Genomic DNA, 17,214 nt, shown 5'->3' with positions numbered 1-17,214 from the left:
TGTGTCAAATTTAACGTGTCCAGAGTCAAACACTAAAACTCATACCTTAACATATTGCATATGGCCATCACACAATCTTCCTCATTACAGTTTATACCAAGTCCAGCGTTTTTAATGGCCAGGCTAAACCATCGCAGCCACCTTTCACCTCTCTCATCCAATCATAGCCATCTCAATCATTAGCAAGCCTGCTGGCCCTCTTTTTAGAAGTCTGTACACAGGGAATGCTTCAGGAGCTTCTTCCCTACCTGCTCTTCTTCATTACAGCCTGTGCTCAACACAGCAGTCACAGGGATCTTGTTAAAGCCTAAGTCAAAGTATGTTCCTTTCCTCTTTAAAACATCCAGTGGCTCCTACCTTGGGCACAGTAAAAATCCAAAGATTTATTCCAGGGGTCCCTAGATCCCATGCAGTCTGCTCTTTGTTCTAACAAGTGCATCTCCTTCTTCCTCATTTCTCAGCCAGCCACACTAGCCTCCTTCCTGCTCCTGGAACATGAAGGACATTTGCACTTAGTATGTCTTCTCCTGGGCATCAGAAAGGTGTGTTCTCACTTCAAAGTTCTACTCCTTCAATGGATAATCAAGCCCAAATCTCCATCACTCTGTCTTCCTTTGTTCTAGCCCTTATAACCTCAATATTTGTCTCTCATGTCCCTTGGGGCAGGAATGTTTGTTTTGCTTATTTTCAACATCTGGAACATGGGCAGACATGTTCAGGAACTCAATGAATATGTCTTGAATGAATGAGTATATGGAATAGGTTGTGCTCCAATTTATTTTCATTTCTTCAAACAACTTTTCCAACCACCTTTTCTGATCTAGGCCCTCTAGGTGATGCAGGGGTAAGAAAGACATTCCCTCAGATGCCAAGGAACTCCACATTTCTGAAGAGAAAGAAATGCAAAGTTACGGTTCTGGAAGAAAATATGCAAATGCCACCTGCTGTGAGAAACATGGCACCAACGGAATAATAGCCAGTGTGTGGCAAGCATGGTGATATTTATATGCAATCCCAAATATTCAGGAGGATAAGGCAGAAAGATCACAAGTTTGAGCTGACCTTGTCAACTTTAGCAAGACCTTGTCTCAAAATAAAGACTAGCCAGGTAGTGGTAGCGCATGCCTTTAATCCCAGCATTCAAGAAGCAGAGGCAGGTGGATCTCTGTGAGTTCGAGGCCAGCCTGGTCTGCAGAGTGAGTTCTAGGACAGCTAAGGCTACACAGAGACTCAAAAAAAAAAAAAAAAGATAAAGATAAAGACTAGTGGTAGGAGAGAGTTGCAACTCTGGGGTGTACACTGCTTGTCTGGCATAGTCAAGGCCTTGAGTTCAGTCCCTAGTGTCAGAAGGGGGGGAAAACCAAAAGGCCAAAGAAATAAGATATAGGCAAGTGTGGAAAGGGTTCCCAATGACACTGGAAGCTAGAAGTGAATCTGGAGAAATGACAAGAAGTGACTCCAGGCAAAGGCAGTAACCAGCACACACATGTTAGTGTACAAAGGTGTGTCAGAGGAGGAAGACCAGGAGGAGGAGGAGGAGGAGGAGGAAAACAAGGAGGAGGAGGAGGAAGAGGAGGAGGACAAGGAGGAGGAGAAGTTATTAATGATATTTAATCAAAGGGGCAAATTATTTTTCTTCAAAAGAAAAAAGGACCAGTGAGAGGGCTCAGCAGGTTAGGCATTTGCTGCAAAGCCTGAAAATCTGAGTCCCATCTCCAGAACCCACACTGTAGAAAGCAAGAACTGACTCCTGCTACTTTTCTTGCCCCATAAATAAATAAATAAATAAATAAATAAATAAATAAATAAAATTTAAAAGTTGTTTTAATTAGGTGTCCTAGGAGGATGGCTCAGTGAGTAAAATGCTAGCTACACTAGCATGAGATTTGTGGGGGGCCTGCCCCCACCTTTTACAGGGTTCCTATGAGGAGGAGAGAGGCCATCCCCTTATGCAGCCCTACTGGGTAAAGCAAGCTCAGATCTCATTAGAAAACCTCTGCAGGCTCCCATAGGTCCCTCCTCTTAATATTTTAAAGAGCCCCTCAGGCCCTTAAGATAGACTGTGTGTGCCTTAGGTCATCTTCTTCAGTTAGACAAACCTTACCTATCATGGCAATACACTTTCCATCAAGCATACTCTTGTCTTAGGTTGGTAGCTACCAAGAACGTTGCCTGTCCCTGACTATCAGCCTCTGCCAGGAGCGGGTACAGAGCTTAATTCAACTCTAGCTTGCAAGTAGTTTGAACAACCCAGTGATCCCTTGGCTGCCACACACCCCAGTAAAGGAGTAGAGGATGACCAAGATGAAATGTTCTTTTTTGAATGGGTCTTAAGATGTCTATAACAGCCTTAGCTGTGCCAAGCCCTTTTTTAAATCAATAAACTCTTGATGCAAACTGCATCAAACTTAAAGATTCGCTTAGCTTCACCAAACCCTGGTTCATTAATATCAACATAATTCTAGCTATGAACATTACTATACATATTTACAACTAGCACAACTAGTTACTATATGTATTTACACTTCTTACAAACTTACATTCAAAAGCAAACTGTAGGATTTCTTGTAAACTTCAGCAAACATCTAAAACAGATCTCTTAACTGAACCATTTACATTTTCTTACAACAAGATAGAGTACATGAATCGAGAATCACCACAGTTAAAATTTCACCACGCAAAACTGCTTGGTTTCTGAAGTTCACAGCCAGTTTTGATAACATCCTTAAAGTTCCCCTGACAGTTGGGAACAAGAACCTAATTTGTCAGTAGCTCTAGAGTCATTATATCCAACTCTCTTGAGCCTGAGATTTGATGAGTGTTGTTGCTAGGGGGCTGTAACACTTGGGATGATACCAAAGCCACTTTTCCTGCTGGCCCTTCCAGCTGTTCCAGAACCAGCAGAAGTGCGCACAGCAGCCACTAGCCAGGGGCTGTCCCATTACTCAAACTCATTGCAGCTCCCCCAAGTGCCACAATTCAAACAAACATTGCTGAAAATTCAGTCAGTTATAGCAGAACTTTTGGTTCACTCTACTGAGAAGCCTCACCTCAGAGTGAGGGTGGAATTGCCTATTGAGCTGCTGTAAAGGTTTTAGAAAAAACTTCCTGCACATCTATTAGAAACCATCTTTCTTAAAGGAGCCATGCATCAATTTGCTGATACACAAACAAAAGTAGTGTGGCTCCGAGCTCCATTTCCTTTCAGCTTTTACCAAATAGTGACAAAACCTTTGTCCCAAACCCCTCAACAGTCTGGGGGCTCCCCTTAGTCTCCTGCTTTACCCAGACTGCAGGATGTAACCTCAAAATTAGGACCATTGGTTCAGCTGCTTTCACTCCAGTTCCTCTGGAGGAGCATCATTGGAGCTGACATTCCTCTGTCCCCCACTCCTGCCAAATGCTCAGATAGCCATCAAGCTTCTGAGGGTACAATTTCCCCCTTTTTAATTTTTTTAAATCTGCTTTTAAAAAAAATACTGACTTGAAGGGGAGACAGGACTAGCAGAGAGGGTTTACCATATTCCAAGAGGTTTTTCTGTTTTTTCCCCCCTAGGGCAATTACAGGTAATTTTTCCATTCTGATAGATGCCCCTCACCAGGTGAGTCTAATTCTGCTTCTACAGAAGGAAGATGAGTACCCTTCTAAAAGGGAAAGACCTGAAAAGCTTTCCATTTTTTAGAGAGAAATTACTAAATTTTTTTTTACCCCAAGACTTCTATTCCCTAAACTTGGCTTTTGCCAAGAGGACACAGACTCTGATGGTAGGATGTTATAAATGTGTTCTCAGGCACTTGGTGGAGCAGAGGGTTTTGTCTCTCCTGTGTCTACCTCAGGAATGATAGTATAAAAGTGTTCTCAGGCACTGCTGATAGAGTGGAGGATTTTGTCTTTTCCATGTTCACCTCAAGGAAAACTCCCCCCTGCTTCTCAGGGCTTAGTTCTAAATTGTCCTGAAATAATGCCCACAGGCCAAAAGCTTCCACAGGAATCTTTTCTGGGCCATATCCTTCATAATATTTTTGCATTTTGATCCCAAATCTCCACCAGGAGTCTGTGCTCAGAGTCTCATAGTTGGAAAACCAAGGACACAGTTCCCCTATAAACTCCAAGAACCTCTGTACTTGTAGTTCCACCTTAACCATTCCTTGTTTTTAAACTTTCTGCTAGTGAATCTTCAAAGATCTGTTTACTATTTCCTTGCCCCATAGTGGCCTTACTTTCTCAGACTGCTAACTTTCTTACTTTCTTACTTTCTTACTTTCTCAGACTGCAGACTGCTTGTTCCTGGACACTGTTTTCTGGTCAGGCACTAGGGAAATTCTACTCTTGAATTAAGTTTCTTCTTACCCAATATTCCTATGCCTAACCCTATATTTTTTCCTAATTTTAATAGATAGAAATTGAGAGATTCTAGAAAGAAACAAACCTAGACAGAGAGAGGTATTCACTACAGCCTGTTTCTATGCTGCTTTATATTTATAGTTATAGCTCCCAAAGAATAATATACCACCACCCTTATCCTTCACTACAAGACCAAACATGTCCAGTTGCTTCCAGGGGGTTCTTTCCTACTCTCATTTAACTTCCTCTGCACCCAAGTCCCTGTTTGGGCACCATCTGTGGGGTGCCCACCCTCACCTTTTACAGGCTCCTATGAGGAAAGGAGAGGCATAAGGAATTAGTAAATAGAAAGATAGCAGAGATGAGACAGACAGAAACACAGGATAGCTTTGGGAGAAACTGGATCAAAATCCACTGGCCCCTTCTGTTTCTTCTAAAGGGCTTTTTAAAGGAATGCCAAGGGGCAGAGGAAAAGACCTCCCCCTTGCTAGATCAAAGCATACTACACATCCAAGTGTAGCCCCATCCAAACACCTGGTAACTATGCACTTGGTCAATCCATCCCCTTATGTAGCCCTTTTGGGTAAAGCAAGCTCAGATCTCACTAGGAAACCTCTATAGGCTCCCACAGAGGATATGAGTTTGGGTCCTCACTTAAGGGCTGGAGAGACAGCTCAGAGGTTAAGAGCACTGACTGCTCTTCCAGAGGTCCCGAGTTCAATTCCCAGCAATGACATGGTGGCTCACAACCATGTATAATGAGATCTGGTGCCCTCTTCTGGTATTCAGACATACATACAAACAGAACGCTGTATACATAATAAATAAATAAATAAATCTTTTTAAAAGCTACAGTTTGTTTTTAAAAACCCACTTAAAAAACTGAGTGTGTCTGAAAAAAAAGTGGACTTTGGACGTACAAAAGGATGGACGCCATATCCTACCATGAAGATGCTTGCACAGCTATGTTTATTGCTCCTCTATTCACCATAGCAAGGAAAGGGAGCCAGCCTAGATGCTCATCGATAGATGAATGAATAATGGAAATTGATTCATATACAAAATGAAATTTTACCCTGTGCAGTAATATTGTGTCCCCCAATATATTGTGCACCACAATAAACTTATCTAGGGTCAGAGAACAGAACAGCCACTAGATAGACATAGAGGCCAGAAAATAGTGGCACACACACCTTTAATCCTAGCATTCCAGAGGCAGAGATCCATCCAGATCTCTGTGAGTTCAAAGCCACACTGGAAATAGCTAGGCATGGTGACACATGCCTTTAATCCCAGGAAGTGATGGCAGGAAGCAGAAAGACATATAAGATGTGACGACCAGGATTTTTGTTAAGCTTTTAGACTTCTAGCAACAGTTCAGCTGAGATCCATTCAGGTGAGGACACAGAGGCTTCCAGCTTGAGGAAATGAGATCAGATGAGAAATTGGCAAGGTGAGGTTAGCTATGGCTTGTTCTGTTTCTCTGATCTTTCATCATTCACCTCAATACTTGGCTCTGAGCTTTTTATTAATAAGACCCTTTAAGATTCATTTACAACCCTGCTATAAAGCAAAATAAAATTGTGTAACATTCAGGGCAACAGATGGATCTGGAAAGTACATTAAGAAAGATGACCCAAACTCACAAAAGAAAAAAACTCACATTCTTTCTCAGATGTGGATCCTAGCTTGTAATGTCTCCCAGTTTGTAATGTACATATGTATGCATGTGGATTAGAGTAAGGGGTCTGCAGATATGGCTCAACAGTTAAGAACTGCTTTTGCAGAGGACCCAAATTCAGTTCCCAGCACCCTTGTCAGGCCAATCACAGCTACCTATAATTCCAGCTACAGGGAATCTAACATCCATGTGAACAAACCCACACATAGTCATGCATATATACACATAATTAAAAGTGAAATAAAAATAAGGAATGAAGAGATGGCTCAATGGTTAAGAGCACTGTTTGCTATTCCAGAGGTCCTGGTTTCAATTTTCAGAACCCTCATGGCAGCTCACAACCATCTCAGTTCCAGAAGATCCTACACTCTCTTCTGACTCCTGAGGGTACTCTACACACATGGTACACATACATGCATGCAGGAAACAGTTATACACAAAAATGAAATTTTTAAAAAATATTTTAAATCAAGGGCTGGAGAATCTAGAATCTCTGAGGTGGATCATCTTTGCAAAAGGGTGTGGTAATCCCAGGATAGCCATCTTCCTCTACAAACCTTCTTAATGATTGGGTCTGCCCCATGAGTAGCAAGGTGATCCCAAAATGGCTGGTGGACTCAAGAATATTATGCAAGTCCTAAAAATAATATGTATGGGATAACACAGTAAGTAGGCTGTAAAAAGTGTTATGTGCCTTTGCTGTAGACAACAAGATAACTGAAGCTGAACTTTCTGCCCAGAAATAACTTGTCTTGAAAGAACTACAGACAGTATAACATGGAAGAATCCCATAAAGAGGGGTTGGAGTGACAGCTCAGTATCTAAGGTGCTTGCTGTGCAAGCATGAGGTCTTAAATTCAATCCATAGAGCCAGCTTAAAAAGCCAGACATGGTAGCTCATACTTGTAATCTCACCAATGGAGAGGCAGAGACTAGCAGATCATTAGGACTCACTAGCCAGCCACCCTAGCTTAATCTGTGAGCTCCAGGCCAATGAGAGACCCTTTTTCAAGAAACACTGTGGACAGCTCTTCAAGGACAACACCCAAGCTTGACCTCTGACCACCACATACACACAATACACACACACACACACACACACACACACACACACACACACAAAGAATGTTGAGCCAAACAAGCTAGGCACACGCCATTAATCCCAGCACTTGGGAGGCAGAGCTAGGCAGGATCTCTGTGTGTTCAAGGATACAGCCAGCATGGTGACACACACCTTTAATCTCAATACCAACCATAGAAGACCTGGAGGTCTGTACAGACAGGCAGTGTCGAGGAGGTCATGTGGCTGGGTTTACAACCAATGAGAAGGCAGAACAGAAAGTCTATATAAAAGACAGGACACAGGAAGTAGCTCTCTGGCAGAGAAGAAAGACAGCAGCAGCAGTGAAAGGTAAGGTTTTCAGCTCTCAGCTATTGCTCTGACCTCTTGGCTTTTAACTCTGCAATTGGCTCTGTGTTTCTTATTTAACAAGAAAGACAGTTACATCTACAAATACTCACAGATATGCCCAGAAAAACAGCCCCATGTAGATAATCCCTCATTGAGACTCCTCTTCCCAGAAGATTCTAAGCTGTGTCAACTTGATGATTAAAGCAACAATGTACCTCTACAATATTTTGTTTACTCAATCCCAAGGGCTCCTTTTGCTCCAAATGTCCCACCTATCTCCAACACTATAACAAATAATCTCTTTTTGTTTTTACAGATCTGAGTAAACTTTCTCAGAGACCACCCCAGAAATGAAAATACTATACTGTGAGTTGTGTGCATCTTTGATTTTTTTTTTTTTTTAAACCAAGAACCGGCTCTTACATTACAGAGGAGCTGCACACGTAGACAGTCCCACCAGGTGGCTGGAGAGTTCTCTCTATTTGGCTTTCAGACCTTCATACTGTAACTAAGGGATGGACCTTGGTTTCTAGTGGGCCCCACCCATTTCAATTTGGCACTGGCCTTATGGCCACTGACAAACAATTCCTTAGGCTTTATAGCCATTCCCTGGTGATTTAACAAATGGAATTTCTTGCTTAATTTTACTTGTTTTCTAAGTTATATTTCTAGGGAAGGGTGCAAGTTAAAGATGGGAGTTCTTTGTTCTGTCTTCCCCGGGCACTCTTTGGCAACCCACCTCCACAGAAGAACTAGTCCTTGGTGCTTGGGCCAGTGTCCTAAACGGCAAGGAATGCAGTGACTCAGCTAGTCACTCAGGGACACTTTGGTGAACAAGGCCACGGGAAGGAAATCATTACAGACAGCTGGACTGTAAAAAGCAAAAATACTCCACACACCAAACTCTACAAACCAGTAGAAGCCACACGTTCCATGATTCAACAGGCCTGTTTCTGCCACGTGGCTCATGCTCATGGTACATGGCACATAGCCCTGGCTTGCTGCTGGCTGCTAGGGAAAAAAAAAACGACAGAGCAGGGACCTCAGGAAAGCTGTGAGTGCATTTTCTCCCTACTCTGACTGTCTGGCAACTTGTCATCTCCTTCTTCTCATTTGCTGTCCTTTTACCCTCTTATCATAGCCCTCAAAATCAATAATAACAATAAGCTGGAATTTATCATTTCACACATGCTTGCAACTTGGCAGGGATGCAAGGTCAAAAAACCAGTATCCTCTCAAGGCCCCAAGGCGAGCAGACACCCGACAAGTCTTGCTCCCTGGGGTAGGTTCTAGCATCCAGGGAAAACAAGCCGGTGGCAGTTACAAGGGACTGAGACTGGGATGGAGGCAGGATAATGGAAGATGTGACTACAGGGTCACTTATTTTTATTGGAGGCCTAGTGTGCACCAGACCCTGATCTTCAGATAGATTAGTGAAGACAGACCAAACATCTTGTCCTCCCAGTGTCCTCATTCCTGTGGAGGGAGGCAAACACCAGCTATCATCAAGACGTAAGCTATAATAGCATGTGAGGGAGGGAGGGAGTGTGTGTGTGTGTGTGTGTGTGTGTGTGTGTGTGTGTGTGTGTTCATTTGTGCATGAGTACTCACCCAGATGAGTTACATGTGGGTGTAGGCATATGTAGAGGCCAGACAGTCATCTTCCTCTTTTGCTCTTTATTTTTATTTTTGGAGACTGTTTCTCTGCTGAACCTAGAGCTAGATATTTCAGTTATATTGGTTGGCCAGAGAGTCCCCAGGATCCTCCTGTGTCCATCCCCACTCAGCTGCTGTCCCTCTACTCTCCCCCCAACACACACCCACTCTGTAGCCAGAGTGACAGGGACACGCTGCTTCCACATCAATCTTTCACGTGAGGAATGGGGCTCTGAACTCAGGCCCTCAGGCTTTCTTAGCATGCCCTTTCCCTACTAAGCCGTCTTGCGGACCCATGGAAGGAAAAGAATGGAGGAAGGAAACATAACTCAGAAGAGACAGAGAAGACTCCATTGAGGTGACCCTCAAGTAGGTTGGTGGGAATGCCACATGAGTAGCTACAGAAAGTTCATTCTTGGATGGAAAAAGCACCATTGCCATGAACTGAGAGCCATGTGGCAGAAACAGCCTGGTAAGTCATGGAATGCTCAGCTAACCTGCCTTGCAGAGTTAGGTATGTGGAGTATTTGTGTATTGGGCATCTGGTGAGTCCCAAAGGACTTTTTAAAGTTCATTTATTCATTATTTATGTGTATTTTTGTGAGTTTGTGTGACTATATGTGCACCATATATGTTCAGTGCCCACAGAGTCCAGATGAGGGTGTGTGATCCCTTGAATCTGAAATAATTACAGATGGTTATGAGCTGCCATATAGGTGCTGGGAACTGAACCCAGGTCCTCTGGAAGAGCAGGAAGTACTCTTAATGGTTGAGACATCTCTTCAGCATGTGAAGATTTTTTTTTAAAGATAAAGTCTCAGGCCGGGCATTGTGGCACATGCATTTAAACCCAGCACTGTGGAGGCAGAGGCAGCTAGATCTCAGTGAGTTCAAGGCCAGACTGATCTACAAAGCAAGCTCCAGGCTAGTCAAGGCTATGCAATGAGACCTTGTCTAAAAAAAAAAAAAAAAAAGAAGAAAAAAGTCTCCCAATTTATCCCACACTTGACTCACACACTTTGTAACTGAGGGAGGCCTTGCATTTTTGATCCTCCTCCTCTGCCTTGCTCAGTTTTATGGACTGTTGGGGTTTTAACCCAGGGTCTTTTGCACACTAAACAAGCACTCTACCAACAGGGTTGCATCCCCAGTCTACTGGAGAACTTTCTTTGCAGACACAGAAAGCTCCACTTTGCACAGTGGCTGTTTGGTTTTCCTCTTTAGGTCAGCTTTACTGTCAAATTCCGAAAAGGCTCAACCATCTGACGTCTTTCCTGAGAAAGGCAGTTGGAGCCTGGACATTGCCAGGCAACAGGGCCATGCCAATCAGTCCTCAGCTGGCACCAAAGGCTTTTCTTTGGCAAGGAAGGCAGAAGCAGAGCCCAGAAGGGGTGGGGCCGGAGAAGCAGCTTCCCAAGCCCTTCTTTCCCTTTGCTAGCCCTGGAAGAGTAGACCTTGCACCCAGAGCATGGGCTCAACTTCTGAACCTTTTACGTGCTGGCAGGTGTAACTGGGAGTTGAATCTCCACAGATGCCTTAGAGAACAGAGGCTCTCTTGACCTAAGGGATGGAAAGGCCCCGTACCCCTTGGATCTCTCCTTACCCTCCTCCACCCTCCTTTTTCTGAAGTGCTGCTCCCTTTGCCTAGAAACCTTCCATGATAGTCACGGTGTTTTTTTCCTTTGCTCTTAGGGCAGGGAACATCACAACCACTCTCCTCACCTTGCTTCACCAACACCAAACTACTTCCAGGTAGCACCATTCAGTCTTCCTATAAGGTAGGCCTCACAATGCCCCACTCATCTTCTATTTTGAACTGGGCTTCCAGGCATGGATACTAGGGAAAGCTCTCTGTGATCCCCTTCACCTGGCTATGGGCTCCTGGAGTTGTATTCATTTCACATGGCAGTTGCTTGACTGTGAAGTCCATATGGCATGCCCAGGGCCTGGCCCAGCCCTGGTGTCAGTAGGTCATAAACAACCTACCTAAAGGCTTCTGCTGTACTTTAATCTCGGCCTGGGTGGAGACTTCATTTCTTACAAATTTCAGATTTCATATTAAACCAAGTGTCAAACCAAGGGTTCAGGAGAGAAGGGAAGGGACTTATGTAAGATACCAACAACTGCCAGCCCACATCCTCAGTTTCTGACTCATCAGGTCTGGCTGGTGGGTAGGCAGAGAATAAATTCCCACCGCATTCCCAAGTGCTACTACTGCTGCTGGCCCAGGGAACACACAGGAACACTGTCTGAGGCTGGGGAAGTGGCACAACCAGTAGAGTACTCGCCTTGCAAGCATGTGGACCTGAGTTAAAAAAAACAAAAACAAGCAGCTGGGCAGTGGTGGCGCATGCCTTTAATCCCAGCACTCAAGAAGCAGAGGCAGGTGGATCTCTGTGAGTTCTAAGTCAGCCTGGTCTACAGAGTAAGATCCAGGACAGGCACCAAAGCTATAAAAACAAACCCTGTCTCGAAAAAGAAGAAAACAAACACGCACCAAAAAACCCAGGGGGTGATGGACATGGTGGCACATACATTTAACTCTAGCATTCAGGAAGCAGAGGCAGGTGGATCTCTGAGAGTTTGAGGTCAGTCTGGTCTCCATATTGAATTCCAAATTCCTGGCTAGCCAGGGATATACAGTGAGAACCTGTTGAAGAAGAAAAAGGAGGAAGAGGAAGAGAAGGAGGAGGAGGACAATGAAGTCAGGTGTGGTGTTAGTGTGTTTGTAATTTCAGCTCTGGGGAGGCAGAGTTGGTTGGATCCCTGGGACCAGTGAGAGATCCTGTCTCCTAAACAATGTGAATGGCTTCTGAGGAATGACACCTAAGGTACTCTGTCCACATACAAATATACACACAGGTGCACACAAAGTAAACAAATAATCATTGTGGTAGTTTGAATGTAATTGGCCCCCATAATCTCATAGGGAATTACACTATTAGAAGGTGTGGCCTTGTTGGAGGAAGTGTGGTCTTGTTGGAGGAAGTGTGTGAGTGAGCTACCCCTGTTAAATGTCTTCCTTTATAAGGGTTGCTGTGGTCATGGTGTCTCTTCACAGCAATAGAAACCCTAAGACATATATGAAGCATTATCTTAGAGTGCCTGTCTTTTCACTGGTAAATAGAATGTTTATGGGTTCCCGTGTGCTGGGTCTTATGAAAAGCCAATGAAACAATGAAAAGGAAGAATTCAGCATGATGCCTGCACCCAGTAGGTACTCAGTGAACACATGGACAGAGATGGGAAAGGGTTTAATCAGGTCAGCTGGGCTTGCAGAAGAGCTGAGGCCAGGGAGTCCTGCTTACACTGTGGAAGCAGCTGGGAGCCACGCATTGTTCTGGAGCTGGGCTGGGGAAGCTGAATGTGGAAACGTTGGACAGCAGAAACTGTTACTATGACCTTAGCTATTTGAGCAGACACAGATTTACCAGATTTAACAAAGAAAAATGAAAGCATTCAGTTAATCTTGAATTTTAGGTAAATAATGAATGTTACAGGGGACATACACTTAGAAATGTGTATCTGAAATTGAAATGTAACTAGTGTCATTTGGTTTTATTTGCTAATAGCAGCCATACACCAGTTGCCTGCCTCTCTACCCCTAGAGCCTGCTCCCTGAGGCGAGCCAATTCTGGCTACCCCTGCATCCGGTCCCACTAGGACTGGTGGAGGCTCTGCTCCTGGCAGACAGTCTTGCCGCTGATGACATGTGATCACAGCTGCAGGCCTGGCTCACAGCTTCCATTCACCTCAGGCTGGGTTCACCCGCAAGGAAGTAGTAGGGTAAAGTAAATAGCCACTGGACCTGCCTGTGGATTAAGAAGCATATAGGTTACCAAATTTCAAAGAGAAGGTAGTCTGCCTCTACTTTTGGATGACTAAGAAACCAACAGTCACCAGTGGCATAGGCCCCAGCTAGCATATGGACCTAGAAAGAGGAGGAAAATGACCTTACCTTTAGCTCCAGAAATAGGCAAATGCAGTACACACAGTACTTTCAGACAAAAAGGATACCCTGGTGATATAAGTTACCAGCTAGAGCAGGATAGTCCCTGTCTTGGTCAGCTTGGCTGGTCGTTAGGACAAATAAGACAACCAGAGACTGCCTCTTGCTCCCTCACACTCCTTCATAATCACCAAATTCCAGATGATTCAGAGTTCCAAAAACAAGCCTGGTGGAAATCCAATTTCTGCAACAACCTTTGTATGAACTTTCCCCCTCTAACAAAAAAACAATGAAAACAACATGGGCTTCATCTTCAAAACTGTGGGATTATAGCTGGTCATGGTGCTGTGCACCTATAGTCAGAGCCACTAAAGGAGCTGAGGCCAGGGGGTCACTTGAGGCCAGGAGTTTGAAGTCATCCTAAGCAACATAGCAAAATCCTGTCCCCCAAAAACAAACAAACAAATAAACCACATAAAACAGAAAGAAAGGGTTGCTCAGTGACAAGAACTCTTGTTCACAAGCATGAAGAAGAGTTCAAATCTCTAGGACCCACATAAAGAGACAGTCATGGGATTGAAGCGGTGGCTCAGCAGTTAAGAGCACTGGCTGTAGAGCATGGGTGTTCAATTCCCAGCACCCGAATGGACTCTCACAACTGCTCTAACTCCAATTCCAGGAGATCCAATGCCCTCTTCTGGCCTCTGTGGGCACTGCACTCAGGTGGTTCACACACACACACACACACACACACACACACACACACACACACATATGCAGGCAAAATACCCAAACATACAAAATTATAAAATAAAAGAAAGCCAGGTTTGATGGCATGTGCTCATTGTCCTGGTGGTTAAAAACAAAGTCCAGTCATGGCTGTGCATGCCTATAAGCCCACCACTGTGTAACACAGAGAGAGGAAGATCCAGAGTCATCACTGGCCAGCTGAGCCCATAAAGCAAGGTTCTTGTTCAGAGGCAGACCCTGTGTCAAGGCATTGGAGGTAAAGATCTGCTCCAGCCTCCATATCCACCTAGAATTGAATGCTTAATGTGTGCCTTGCATTGTGTTCAGCATTTATTTAGCTCAGTAAAACTACATGGGGTTGAAATGTCAGTGCCACGGGGTCAGCCTTTGTCAAGGGCCATGAGGATTTAAATATGCAATCAAGAATGAGGACCACCAATCATCAAATCTTCAAAATATAACCCTGCAAGGTAAATTTTATCACCATTTTGAAAGTGAAACTAAGGATCAAAAAGTTAGATTTGGTCTGGGCATGGTGGGGCACACCTTTAATCCCAGTTCTCTGGAAGGAGGTCGAGAAAAGCAGAGCTCTGAGAGTTGAGGCCAGCCTGACCTATATAGCTACATAGTGAGGTGCGCTCTCTCTCTCTCTCTCTCTCTCTCTCTCTCTTCTTCCTTCCTTCCTTCCTTCCTTCCTTCCTTTCCTTATTATTATTTATTTGTTTGTTTTTGTTTGTTTGCTGAGACAAGGTTTCTCTAGATAGTCCTGGCTGTCCTGGAACTCACTTTGTAAACCAGGCTGGCCTCAAACTCAGAACTCACAAAGATCAGCCTACCTCTGCCTCCTGAGTGCGGGGATTAAAGGCTTGCTCCACTGTGTCTGGCTGTGAGACCCCATCTTTAAACAAGAAAACATTTTGTCTCTAGCATCAGAAGCCCCCGTCTGTGACCCCCTCCTTCCTTCTGTCTCAGCCTTCTTTGAGAAGTTCCTGTTTTCCCAGGTTTCACCACCACATATAATCATTCTATACAGCAGTGCCAGGGACGATCTTGTGGCCTGCCACAACCCCCAGGGCCACCCTGAGATTGCCCTGCTTTCAGCAACTGGCTACGGCAGGGAGAAGGACAAAAGCCAGTCATTTCTAAACAAGCTCTGTCACCTTGGATCACACCAGGACCACAGCTTCTCACTTCTCACCTCCCAGTCCTTTCTATGGCTGGTTTTTCCCAGGGCCCCACTGCCACCCCGCTAGGCCTGCCTTTTATGCCTTTACCTTAAAGTAAATAAATAACACAGAACATTTATTTAAAGCAGTGTTTCTCAAAAATTGCGGGCTGTGACCCCTTCAAGGGTCAACACACCCTTTCACAGGGGTGGCATATCAGATATCCTGCATATCAGATATTTTCATTGCGGTTTATAACAGTAGCAAAATTATAATTATGAAGTAGCAATGAAAATAGTTTTGTGGTTGGAGATCACCACAACATGAGGAACTGTGTTAAAGAGTCACAGCATTAGGAAGGCTGAGAACCATTGACTTAAAGTATGTGCATAGTGTGCACACTGGCTTCACAGCCTGCCTGGGACACCTTGTAAGGGTGTGCACTGGCTTCACAGCCTGCCTGGGACACCTTGTAAGTGTGGATTAGTTATCCAACTCAGAAGCAAGCACTTTCATTGGATTCATTGGCACCTTCATTTTTGTTGTTGTTGTTGTTGTTGTTAGTCTGTTTTTTGTTTTGTTTTGTTTTTAGACAGGATCCTTTCAGTGCTGGGATAAAGGCCTATACCACCATGCTGGGCTGACTGAGACATCTTTAAAGCAAAGGCTGCCTGTGGTGTTTTTTAGAACAGACCACCTTCAACTTTTGATCTTTTCCAGCACATCTTCTTTTCAGAGGCCATACATACTTACAGATAGTCACAGAGGGCTTTGAGTCAACAAAAGCAAGGAGCCACTGATTTAAAGGGAATACCCATTCCTGTCCTGGCCTGGACCCCTTGCCTTTATAGCCTACAAATCTGCCCATCTGTCCTGTTTGGAGATTGTTGAGAAAGCGTGACTGGGTGAGAAGGCTGGTCACCACCTGCCCTCTGCTGGGCCGTGGTGGTATTGAGTGCATTGTCTGTCCATTGACGAATCTGAGTAGGTATTTATTGCAATGGCCCTGAGCTCGAGAAGGTAATCTGTCCACAAGGAGTTCAAATTCAATTAAAGAGGACATTTGGAACCGTGTGATGTAGCGGTGGTAGATCTCTTTGCGTGTAGCCCTGGGTTTGATATCAGCACTGCAAAAACAAATAAACAAGGCTGACATTAATCGAGCAAATAAGAAATGACAGCTGTGAGCATATGGGCAGTTGGAGCTCGGCTAGAATGAGGTACGGAGGGCCAAGGAACGCTGTTCCCACGATGGGAAATCCCAGCAACAAGCACTCCAAAAAGGCATTTCACGCACTCTGGCAAATCCTACGAGCAGCTTTCTTCTTTGATAAAGCAAGAACCGGCTTCAATTCAGTGGAAGATTCCCCCAAGGTCAGAGCCAGGTGGAAAGGAGCAGGGCATAGGTAGACGCAGTTCCAAAGTCCTTGAGTCTCTGGCGTCCCTGTGGTTGCAGCTGGTGGCCAGGCTGGGCATGGGTCAGAGTCCTGAAGTCTAGTGCTCCCCAGTCTCCACGGGAGATAGGGTGCCCTTGGGTGTGAACACGGGACAGGGGCGGGGTCTTTTCGAAGTGAGGGGTGGAGCCAGCACCCGTAGGTCCCAGAGAAGGCGGAAGTGCCAGGACCTGGACACTTACCTGTGGAACTTCGGCATGCAGGTAGAGGCGGCTACTCTGGGTCCTGGAGGTCCAGGGGAGGAGGGGAATTCTTAGGTAGGAATCTAGCTGTACCAGGGGAAAAAATGTTTCTCTCCCACCCTGTTCTTCTAGCTCACCTTCTTTTCTAGTGTGAGAGTACACTTGGAGCTCGGGCAAGAGTGGGGGAGGGATGGTCTCGCTTCCTCCCAGGGGCTTCGAGCTGCATAGCCCAAATTAGGAAGCTGGAGAGGAGATGCTGGAACCTATTATGGAGGCTGCCCTAGACTGTGTGTCCTTGGTACTGAGTGTCCTCAGTTGCAAAGAATATCAGGTTCTTGTCTGGCCTGTCTTGCCAGGCAACTGGGGGGAGCTGAGGCGGCACTTCCCCTCTCTGGGGCAACAGAAGTTGCTACCCTATGCTGGGGGATTGCAGCTTAGTGGCAGAGAACTTCCCTGGGCTTCATCCTCAGCACTGCTATAAAGAAATAAACAAAAGTGCTTACTCTCCTACTCTCTTTGGTGGCAGATGGAACGTCATCCCTACCCATGACTCCCCCACTTCAAAATCTGGGCACCCAAGAGGGCAGAGCTGTCAGGTCACAGGGCAACTTGTTCTGGCT

Source organism: Onychomys torridus, chromosome 4, assembly GCF_903995425.1.
Source record: "Onychomys torridus chromosome 4, mOncTor1.1, whole genome shotgun sequence".
In the NCBI taxonomy this organism is placed as follows: Eukaryota; Metazoa; Chordata; class Mammalia; order Rodentia; family Cricetidae; genus Onychomys; species Onychomys torridus.
The sequence above is the reverse complement of the archived record's forward strand: the minus strand, read 5'-3'. Positions refer to the sequence as shown.